This window comes from Galeopterus variegatus, unplaced genomic scaffold (assembly GCF_000696425.1).
Source record: "Galeopterus variegatus unplaced genomic scaffold, G_variegatus-3.0.2 Scaffold875, whole genome shotgun sequence".
Taxonomy (NCBI): domain Eukaryota; kingdom Metazoa; phylum Chordata; class Mammalia; order Dermoptera; family Cynocephalidae; genus Galeopterus; species Galeopterus variegatus.
In genome coordinates this window covers 362,678-374,060 of record NW_007726986.1, presented here as the reverse complement: position 1 = coordinate 374,060, position 11,383 = coordinate 362,678, and positions in this window count along the sequence as shown.

Below are 11,383 nucleotides of genomic sequence, written 5' to 3'. Positions count from 1 at the left end.
GTGGCGGGGAACGGAAAAAAAAAAAAAAAAAAAAAAAAAAAAAAAAAAAGATGTTTATAAATATAAATGAAGAGATTATAATTAAATATGTATAGAATTGAAAACATTTGTTTATACGAGTATACAAATGTATAGAAAAATGGCTGGAAGTTTACACAACAAATTGGAACATTAGTTATCTCTGGGTGCTAGGACTATTAGGTGTTTATTTTTTATTGTTTTTTGTTTATCCATATTTTCTAAAGTTTTAAAGTAAATGTATCATGTTTTATGGAGGAGAGCAATAAAAGTTTTTTCTAAAAAAAAAAAATCATTGACTCCTCATCACTTAAAACTACTTACAAGGATCTCTTGATATTAACAAAAATCCTTTGTACTTTCACACAATAGTGTTATACTTTTAATGTCTATTGACTGATAAAAATGATGACAAACAGCTGCTGTAACTTCTATACCATTTATACATAGCCTTGCATATATTATTACAGTGTCTATAGACATTTAAACACACACGTTTCAGGCTTATTTATTCAGTCTACGTTACAAAACCCTTTGAAACAACTCTGTTATCTGCAGGTTTGGAAGGACCAAACTAAAGAATAAACTCTACATTCTTTAGCTTGGTATCCAAGGCCCTCTTTATTACCATCTTCGTGTCTGTCCAAGTTCATGCCAGTTCACACAAAACTACTTGTTATTCTCTGACTGTCCCTGCTCCTTTATTCCATCCGCTTTTGTATATGGTATGCTTTGGGCCTGGCATATCCTTTTTACTTTATCTCTTTCAGGACATTGTTTGAAAATCATCCTTCTTAACGGCCTCCCAGATAGTTTAGATGTTCTGTTTTCTCTGCTCTTCAGCACTACAGGCATACATATATTGTAGCATTTATCAGATTGTATTGCTATTACTGCCTTGTGTATAATCCACAACTGGATTAGAAATTTTGTATATGTAGGGTTTGCACATTGCAACATGAAGAGGTGCTTGCAATAAATCTCAGTTGAATGAGTGCACAGAAAAAGACCCAGTCTGCCCTTAAGGGACTCACAGGCTAGGCTGGGTTAGCTCACTTGGGAGAGACCTGCTGGTAACACCAAGGTCACGGGTTTGGATCTCCATACCAGCCAGCTGCCAAAATAAATAAATAAAAGATGTGAATGGGTGTACAGAAGAGGTAGTGATTAATTTTGTCTAGTGATTAGGAATTGCTTCCCAAAGTAGGATCCATTTGAATTAGACTTTTTTTTTGCACATATAGCAAAGGTTTATTGAGCCAATATGACGATTGCAACCAGGAAGATGCATAGATCAGGTCACCCTGAAAAATTTGCGTTCTGAAGAGGACCAGCAGGGCTTAGCATTTTATAATCACAGGAAAGGGGGAAAAAAGAGGAAGGATAGCCCTTCTGATCACTTCATCAGCTTTTCTATTTGTTGTAGATAATGTATGAATTTCAGATTGTTATTAGGTTACCTCCTACATGCAGGGATTTAGGGTAATGGTTATTTTATTGCTTTCTGGGGCCATATGTATGCTTCTAAGTAAAATAGTCTTATGATACCATTTTCCAGGACAGGTGAATGTGACTGCTAGCTTATATAAAATCTCCCGAGGCTCTATAATTTAGCTGACCTGGTTAGCTTGGTTATCATTTTATCCCCCTTTTAATCAAAAGTCTTTCATCCAAAAGCATTGATGATCAACTCAGGTAGACATTTTTGGTCCCTTGTCCCTGGGAAGGCTCATTTCCAGAATGAATTAGACTTCTTTTGACGAGTTGAGAAAAAAGAAAGGGAGAGAAAAAGCCTCGCGTTCATTCTACAGAAAAAAGTGGATGACTCACCAAGTTGCACCCTGAACCTCTCCAGATATCCTTGCTGCCCCAATTTCCCTGTCTTCTCATTGTCAAAAATCACTGACAATAAATTTCCATGTTAGGATGCTGAATTGGCACTCTAATCTCATGGCAGAGTTTGCTTACCTGGCCAGGTATATGTTTGGGTGGTTAAGAAAAAGTGCTAGATGAGGCATGGAAGAACTGGTTTCTTCTACTGGCATTGTCATAGACTAGCTGAATACAGTGGATATATGATGCATCACTTAACTTTGTAATCATCAGTTTCTTCTTTTGCAAAATGATCATACCTCTCTTACCTAACTCATATAGTTGTTTAGAAGAATTTAGAACATGTAAAAGCACTTTATTAAACTGATAAACTGTACCAATACTCAGTTTATATCATTGCAGTAAAATCGTTTATATATTGTAACAAAAAAATAATGGAGATATTCTACTCCCCAGTTCTTGCCTGGATTATATTATTTCATTCCTGAAAACACTTCATGGCAGATGCCAGACCACTTCTATTGAGGGGCTTTACAGCTTCAGAAGAGAAGCATGACAGTGACCTGGAGAAAGAAATCTTGTCTCCCTTGTATAATCAGATCAGTGGTTTTCAAGTAATTGTAGGTAAAATATCTCGAAATCATAGAAACACAAAATATTGATGTATTTAATTACATCATAGCTTTACAGCTTCAGAAGAGAAGCATGACAGTGACCTGGAGAAAGAAATCTTGTCTCCCTTGTATAATCAGATCAGTGGTTTTCAAGTAAATGTAGGTAAAATATCTCGAAATCATAGAAACACAAAATATTGATGTATTTAATTACATCATACAAATCAGGACTAATTAATCCTAATTTTATTGGATTAAACCGTGCTTCTATTACATGTGCACAATAAAAAATAGTGGAGATATTCTACTCCCCAGTTCCTGCCTCAGTCTGAGCCCCAAATAGAGTGACTAGCTCTGTTTACTCCTATAGTAGTCGGGGTTCCCCAGAGAAACAGAACCAAGAGGATAAATAGATGTAGATAAGTGTGTGTGGTGGTGGTGGTGTTCTTGTTTTTCCATTAACCTTTTTTTATCTTAATTGAGGCATAATTGGTTGTACATATTTTGGGGTACATTGTTGACTATCATTATTGTATGCAATATGTGATGATCAAATCATTATTATTAGCATATTCATTTTTACAAATCATAATTATTCTTTGTGCTCCTTACCCAGTTTCTCCCTATCCCCCCAGCTCCCTCCCCCTTTCCCACCTCTAGTGACCATAGATTTGTTCTCTCCTTCTGAAAGTTCAACATATTGTTTTGGCCTGCCTGCCTGCCTTCCTTCCTTTTCTTTCCTTCTTTCTTAGCACCCACTTATGAGTGAGGACATGCAGTATTTCTCTTTCTTTATCTGGCTTATAGACACAGAGAGAGATTTATTTTAAGGAATTGACTCATGTAATTGTAGGAGCTGGCAAGTCCAAAATCTGCAGGGTAGACTGATTGGTCAGAGACCTAGGGAGGAGCTGATGTTGTACTCGAGTACGAAGGTCATCTGCAGGCAGAATTCCCTCTTCCTTGGGGGACCTCAGTCTTTTTAATAAGAACTCCAACAGGTTGGATGAGACTCACCCACTTATGAAAGGTACTCTGCTTTACTCAAAGTCTACTGATTTAAATGTTAATTTTTTTTTTTTTATAAATGCCTTCACAGCAACATCCAGACATGTTTGATCAAATATCTGGGTACCATGGCCTAACTAAGTTGACATAAAATTAATGATCACACTTACCAATTTACAAACCATAGCTGCTGGTTGGAAATGACTTCCCCTACCTTTTCCGTCAGTTATCCAGGACTTTCCTAAGGTATATGAATGTCCAAGGGGGTTGCTGGGTATGCTGTGTTAGGGAGACAGCATGTCGTGTGATGGCAGGACCTGCGGGCAGCATCTCTGAAGCACTAATGGATGAAGCCAAACTAGAATGGCTTGCTTGGACCAGCCAGTCCTGAGACCTGGATGGAGGTGCTAGAATGGATCCTCCGGTCAGTCTGTTGCTCAAGCACAGCAGTAAACAGCCCTTGCAAAGCAGTTCATATCCCTGTCCATTGTCCCCAGTGCCTGCCAGGCCTTAGACTGATCTCAAAAGGCAACATCAAGTGAGACTTAGGTGACAGCTCTCTCTTGGAACACTCAGAGAGCCTCTCCTCTTTCCCTTCTCCCCCAGGAACCCACTTTGAGATTTCCCCAGCACGATGGGGCAGATCATACTCACTTTCTTGCCTCCTAGGATAACACCAAAGCTCTGCCTGTATTTGCCAGGTAGCTTTTCCTTTTTGATCCTTGATCTCAGGAGATTGTTTCCATGGCTTTTTTATTCATATATGAATGTACTTCAAAAAATTCATGGAAAAATTAGTATTATCTTTCAATTCTATTTTTCCACAAACTTTTTGAAGAACCCTCATGTTCACTTTCTACCAACTCTATTTTTTTTCTTTTTGTTTCCTGGCACTAACTGGCAGACAGACATCAGCAGATATCAAAAGTGTAAGTAATATTCATTGGGACGATAACATGGAAGAAACTCTGTCCATTACCTTTATTTTTATTTTCTGTGAATTAGAAAAAGACCACCACTCTTCATTTTAGCCCTGGACATGTGGCTTCATAAAACCAAAATAAACTGATCTACTACCCGGTCCCCCTTGTCCAAACAACACCCCCATTCTGCATGACTCGGCTCCCTCAGTTGTTCAAGGTAACTAAGTGGGTGAGGGAGGGAAATGCCTCACGCACACATACCCTTTAGATTCTCTAAAAATATGCCCACAGTGGTTCAGATGCATCTTAATATTCACAAGAGGATTAGAGCAGACATTTAATTTTAAGAACAGATTCTTAGTTTTTAAAATCTTAATAAGATATATTAAATGATTCTGAGAACTGCCTGTGGGTCAGAGACTCCTAATCCCAGTTGAAACAAACACATTTAAAGAGCAAAAAAAAAAAAAAAAAAAAAAAATCTGCTAGGTGAGCAATGTATGCCTGATTGTCAGGCTAGGCTAATGTTGGAATCCTGCCAACGTCGCCAAGTGCGGAGCTCTTTTACCTGCCCGTAGTCCTGCCAACTGCCAATTGTCTAGCTAGGAATGGGTCTGGAGCTCACAGACCCCTCTAGCCCATTCACAGACTGGGTCACAAACCCTTCACATGCCAGGCTGGGTCCCCAGACCCCTCACACACCAGGCTGGGTCACCAGACCCCTCACATGCAGGTCTGTGATCTAGGTTACCAGCAAATAGGTCCTTGGAAGCCATAGGTTGGGGAGTATGGCCGTGCACAGCAGACGCCCAAGGCACTTGCCAGCCAAGGTGGTGGTGCTGCCCATGCACACTAACTCCACCCACACACACCCTATTTACAAAGTATGCACCATACCACCCCCAACCAGACAGACAGGCAGGGGGCCTGATCAAATTATTCTATTTTCCCAACACTTGATGTAGAAAAGAAAAAGAGAAGAAAAACTGGGAAATTCAGAAAAGCATTAAGAGGAAAGAAAACCCATAATTCCATATCAGATTAACATTTTAGTGTTCAGAAGTCAAAATAATTTGAAACATGATCTCCTTAACATATAATAACTTATTTCCCAACTACTCAATATTTTTTAAGTGATTGAATAAAACTATTCGCTACTTTATAGTTTAGTCAGTCCCCTATTGTTGGGCATTTTTTCCAGCTTCGTTATTATAATTTTTATTATTGTAAATCCTTGCATACATGTATTTTACTATATCCACACACGTGAAATAAATTCAAGGAAGTAGGATTGATGGGTCAAAGGCTATAAATATCATTAAAACTTTTGATAAGTATGGCCAAATTATCTTCTTGAAAATTATACTAATTTTCTCATTGGTGTGAGAGCGCCTATTTCTCTGAATCCTTTATGTAAATCATATTTGCTGATCTGATACACTTAAAATGGTATTGTTGGGGCCCAGAAAGTGATACCCCAAAGTGAAGGCCTCAGAAGCAGCCTCAAAAGCAAAGTTTTCCTCTGACCTTCTCCTGACCTCCTCCTTTCTCTTAGCCTCCTTCTCTCCTGAGGCAAACCATAGAAACTAGAAACCTCTTCCCCAAGGTGGGACATAGATATACTCTAATCTTTCTCCCTGCCTTTCTGTCTTGGAGCCGGCCATAAAGAAATTCTCTGACCTACCTAGTCTGATTGTAGGACATAAGACCCCCCATTCCAGAAAGGGTCCTGCCCTGTATCCTGGAGAAATGAATGCCACACAGAGAGACCAGGAAGAATCTGAACAAACAGGCCTTGCTGGGTTTCCCTACTGAGTCTACTAGCTTTAGATCATACATGTCTTCTCCAATCACATTTCTTCATGGCTGTGCCTGCTTCACAGAACCTAAGCATACATATGGACAATTTTCCCTATATCTCTGGGTCTTCATTCTTAAGGCTCCCGTGTCATGTAAAACTATGATATAAAAAAATTCATTATGGGGCCGGCCCGGTGGCGCACTGGATAGTGCGCCGCTTGGGAAGCGGGGCGGCGCTCCCGTCCGAGGGGTCGGATCCCACATACAGACCGGTTCCCGCTCACTGGCTGAGCGAGGCGCAGGAGCAACACCGAGGTTTGCAATCCCGTGGCCGGTCCCCGGTCCGGTACGGGGGCAACACTGAGGGTTGCGATCCGTTGCCGGACCCGGAAAAAAAAAAAAAAAGAAAAAAATTCATTATGGGGCCGGCCCGGTGGCGCACTGGATAGTGCGCCGCTTGGGAAGCGGGGCGGCGCTCCCGTCCGAGGGGTCGGATCCCACATACAGACCGGTTCCCGCTCACTGGCTGAGCGAGGCGCAGGAGCAACACCGAGGTTTGCAATCCCGTGGCCGGTCCCCGGTCCGGTACGGGGGCAACACTGAGGGTTGCGATCCGTTGCCGGACCCGGAAAAAAAAAAAAAAAAAAAAAAAAAAAAAAAAAAAAAAATTCATTATGCCTTTCCTTCATATTCAGGTGATTTTTCAGAGAACCTTCAGAAAGTTGAAGGATGTCTTCCCCTGGCCCCTACCAGTATCTTCTAGTTTCGGTTTGCAGTTCTTTGGTTATGAGATTGTTCTCTTTTATTCACATTTACTGGTCATTTTGAGGTTTCTTTAAGTATTTCCTGTGCAAAAGCTAAGTCTAAATCATCGTAGTAGCAGGGCTGTTACTCTGAATCCTGATTTGAAATCTTGGTCAAGGTATATTTTGTTGTTTTTCTAAGTCGTCTTTAAACAGTTTTCTTCGTTCCTTGGTTTCTGTTGACTTCTTTCCTAATAGCTGGAGCATGAATAATGCTTCATGGTTAATCAGATTTAGCATGCTGCAGAAATTGTTTTACTTTAGCTCTCTGAGAACAAAGCTATGATTTGGAGAGATTCCAGTGGTTTTCAAATCTGACCGACTTCACTTAGGCTCAATACTGCACGGAGAGTTTTCAAACGCACTACCAAAGCACTTGCCAGCTGTGTGGAAATTGCCTCTTGTTACTCGCTCATCTCCCCTACTGTAAGTATTTTGGTTACTGTTTTATCCCTAATACCCACACCTTGTCAGACACAGATAGGCACTCAGGAAATATTTGTGATGGAATGAATAAAATCCTGACAAGAATAAAGACTTTGTTATAAAAAAAAATCGAACTGCAAATAAAATAGAAGAAATTACGGACGACTTTTTCTCTCAACTCAGTATGGGTAAAAACTATCTTAAGAGCCAGGGAGGAAATCACATGGAAAAATATGAATTTGATTACATAAAAATGTTAAGCTCTATAGATCTAAAAAATTGCAAACTGAATTGAAAGAGAAGTATCAAACTGGGAAAATATTTGCTAAATATACAATATATCAATATGGAAATAACTGAGGGGGGAAAAATCTAAGATATTCTGGTACAAAAATGAGAAAAAAAGTTAAAACAATTCACCAGAGAGAAAGTACGAATGACTAACTGCCATAAGGTAACAAAGAAAAACCATTTTCTAACAACTGTTATTAACAAAAAGAAAAAAATTAATTGTAGTACTCGTTGCTAACTAGGGTGCAGTGAGCTGGCCACACTCTTTCTTACTTGGCTCTAGATCTACAAAGCCAAGTTTTTAAAACTCAAAGGTAGACATTGATTCAGTTTCTCTTCCTGCATTTTAGCTGTTGAGACCCTACCTTAGGAGCAGTACATAACAAAATCCCTCCATGCCACTAAAACAATGGGAGAGGGGTAGGAGGACAGAGAACTGAAAACTACAATTAGATTAATATTCAAGTATTATTCTATTACAAGTAGGTAGGATTTGAGGGGCATTTTCTACATATAGTCCATCAACTCTTTATCGGTAGGATTTGAGGGGCATTTTCTACATATAGTCCATCAACTCTTTATCTCAGTCACCCATGCCTTCAATCAAAGAATCATCAGTGACTACTGATAATTTTGAAATTAGTTATATTATTGATACTGCTTTTTACTGGGTATTGGTTTCCCAGAGGTACAGCATGAATACTGGAATGAAGGAAGCATCAACTTTGTCATGGATAGCCATGTAATATAAATAAAAATTTACTGTTCCAGAATCTTCTCCCTTTCTTTCAGAAAGCTATCGGTTTCTCAGCAGACTTTTGTAAGATTTTATCATTAGCACGGGCCTCAAAACAAAAAATTATAAATCATGTCAGTTTCAGTTTCAAAATGTTTTTTTTTTTTGCTTGCTAATCATAAACCACAGTGGTAATGTCTGCAAGAGCAGGGTGCCATGTCACAAAAGATCAGTTTGGCTTCAGAGTCTCTTGTTATTTTCCCTACATGAAGGACAGATTTTTTGTTGTTGTTGAGGCAGGACCATAATTTGCATCTGGTAGGACAATGGGCCATATTCTCTTCTGTCCACACACAGAGCTACATTGACAACAGCAAGAGTTGCTCAAAGACAGAGGCAGAATTTGGATCAGCCAGTGCTAAATTCAGCCTGATTTTAAAAAAGCAAATGGTCCAATTAACATCTAGTGAAGAGCAAACCAGCTAGTGGGTTTGGAAGTTGCCTTTGAAATTTCCTAAATTTTCCTTTGAAATTTCCAGCCCAGTGAGTGAAGTAATTCCAGACTCTAATGAGTTTCAGAGGCTTCTCCGACTATAAATAAGAAGCAAAATGATTGTCTCTATTGGATCCAGGACTTTCTGTGGTAGTAGATAATTTATTGTTATGTTCTATGTCCTGATTTTTCCTTTGTGATTGATGAGTTCTCTTCTGTTTTCAGAAGTCATTTCTAATATTTACTTTTCTTCAAAGTGACCCTGAAAGATAAGTCAAAAATTCCATACCTGCTTTCCACATGGGGAAGCTGGGGACCCGAAAGTTGAAACAAATTTCCTAACCTCACAACAAGGAACTCTGGGTTCTCACGCGGTTATGGAAATTTAGTCAAAATGGAAATGAAAGTTCTTCCTTTTGTTATGTACTTCCTTCATTCATTTCTGTTTATTTAAAATGAAATCCTTTCCATCCATCAGTTCTTAGGAGACTGGTTTTTGACACACGTGTGAGTAAATTTAGAATCCCCTCTAATTGGAACCATTTTTCTCCAGGACACCCCAGTCATCAAATTATGGGGAGCCTCTTCTCAGGCCTCTTCTCCTCCTTGTAAGCACAGCCCTCTTCTGGCTGAGCAGATACTTGTTGATAGATTTCACCAATACTATAAAGATGGTTTAGAGACCGATCTGTTTAATTGCTGGCTCTAAAGTATATTATACTGTCTTTGAAACCCACACATTCAGGCATTTTTTTTTTCTAAGTAAAGCTGATTAAACATATTTATTTTCAGAGTTTCCTTGTTTAATTTTAGGTTTCAAGATGTTTTGATTATCTGAATTGGGAAAGAAAGCAATTTAACCTTGATGAAGGGGAAGAGGTAGAGAGGGAGTTCATTGATATTGTGAGTTTTAGATTTTCTCAAGGAAAAAGATAAAAAAAAGGGACAATTCTATCTTTTAAGAGTACAGAATTCTTGAGCTCTATGACATGCTTCCCTTTTCGTAGAATGAAGTTCGATGGAATCTTAGTGATTTTTCAGTCCAACCTCCCCTCCTACAGATGAAGAAACTGAATTCAAATAAGTTGTGCCATGTTTTAGAGATGTTCCCAGTCAATATGAATAAATTTGCCTTATTCTTTTTAAAAGTTGCATAACATTGTATAAAGATGTACCTTCATTTATTTAGCCATTTTTCTTAGAGGAATATTTTGGTTATTTCCAATTTTTTTTACTGTTATAAACAATGTTGCAATAAATAACCTTGTAGGTGTATCATAGTTCAATGTGTGAGGATTTTTATAGGACAAATATCAGAAGTGAAGTTGAATTTTAGTAGAAATAATCCTCCCATGAGATTGTGTCTGTGGCTGCACATCCTCACTAAAACTGGATATTATCAATCTTTTGATTTGATCTGTCTTTTAAATAATTGTGGTCTTTCACATTTAGCTCACTAATCTATCTAAGGTTTACTTTTATGTAGTATGTGAGGTAGGAGCCAAACATACTCTTTTTCAATATTTAATATGAGAGGAGGAGCAGAGCACTAGGCATGAGAAGAGTAAAGAAAGCAACTGACGGTGACCCCAGGTTGCATAATCCACTCTGCAAAATGAAAGCCCTGCTGGTGATCAGACCTGTCTCCTGTGGCCACCTTAGAAGGGTAGTTAGGGACCACTTATTGTTACTGTAAAGTTGCATCATATATGCGCATGGAGATTTAATTATTGCAGGCTTTTAAGTTTCTGATGGCCAGATACTAGCAATTGATGGACATTTTAAGGGGCTTTTCAATGTAATTTTGCCTACAGTTATTTTTACCTTCCATGTTGACAATAGAACCTAGAATGTCCCACCCACCCCCTATCCCCGCCCCGGCACTGCCAACAGATATACCCAAGTTGGGACTAAAGTATGCTGCCTTTTGAGGGTTTCATTGTGTTCGTCACCCACAACCTCCAGGAAGCTTATCAAAATATTCCTTCCAATCACATATGTGCACATATAGTATGCGTTTTCTCCACCTCACATGTTTGGAGTTTTGGAGTTTTCCAGTGCTTTGTTTTGTTTTGTTTTTTGCACCCCTTATGGATTGTTCTTCCTGAGCCTCAGAATTCTCAAGATGGTGCTCTGGGTAGCCATTACCAATTGATCAAAGTTGGTACACTGGTGAAATCAGTTTGTCATCTCTGGTCTAGGTCATTGGTAGTAAATGTCCCATGGTAGTGGTGGGAGACTTTTGTCCTGAGACTTTATGTTTTATTACCATGATGTATATCAGTGATCTTGCTCATGAATGTGAGACAAGGATTATTGGAGGCGTCTGGCCACCCGTGGAAAGTCATAATGTAACTCTTTGGGGAAGAAGGCCCTTCCTTTTTCCATTAAAGGCTGAGATGAGTCATACGTCTTCCTACTTTCCATAGAAGGACAGA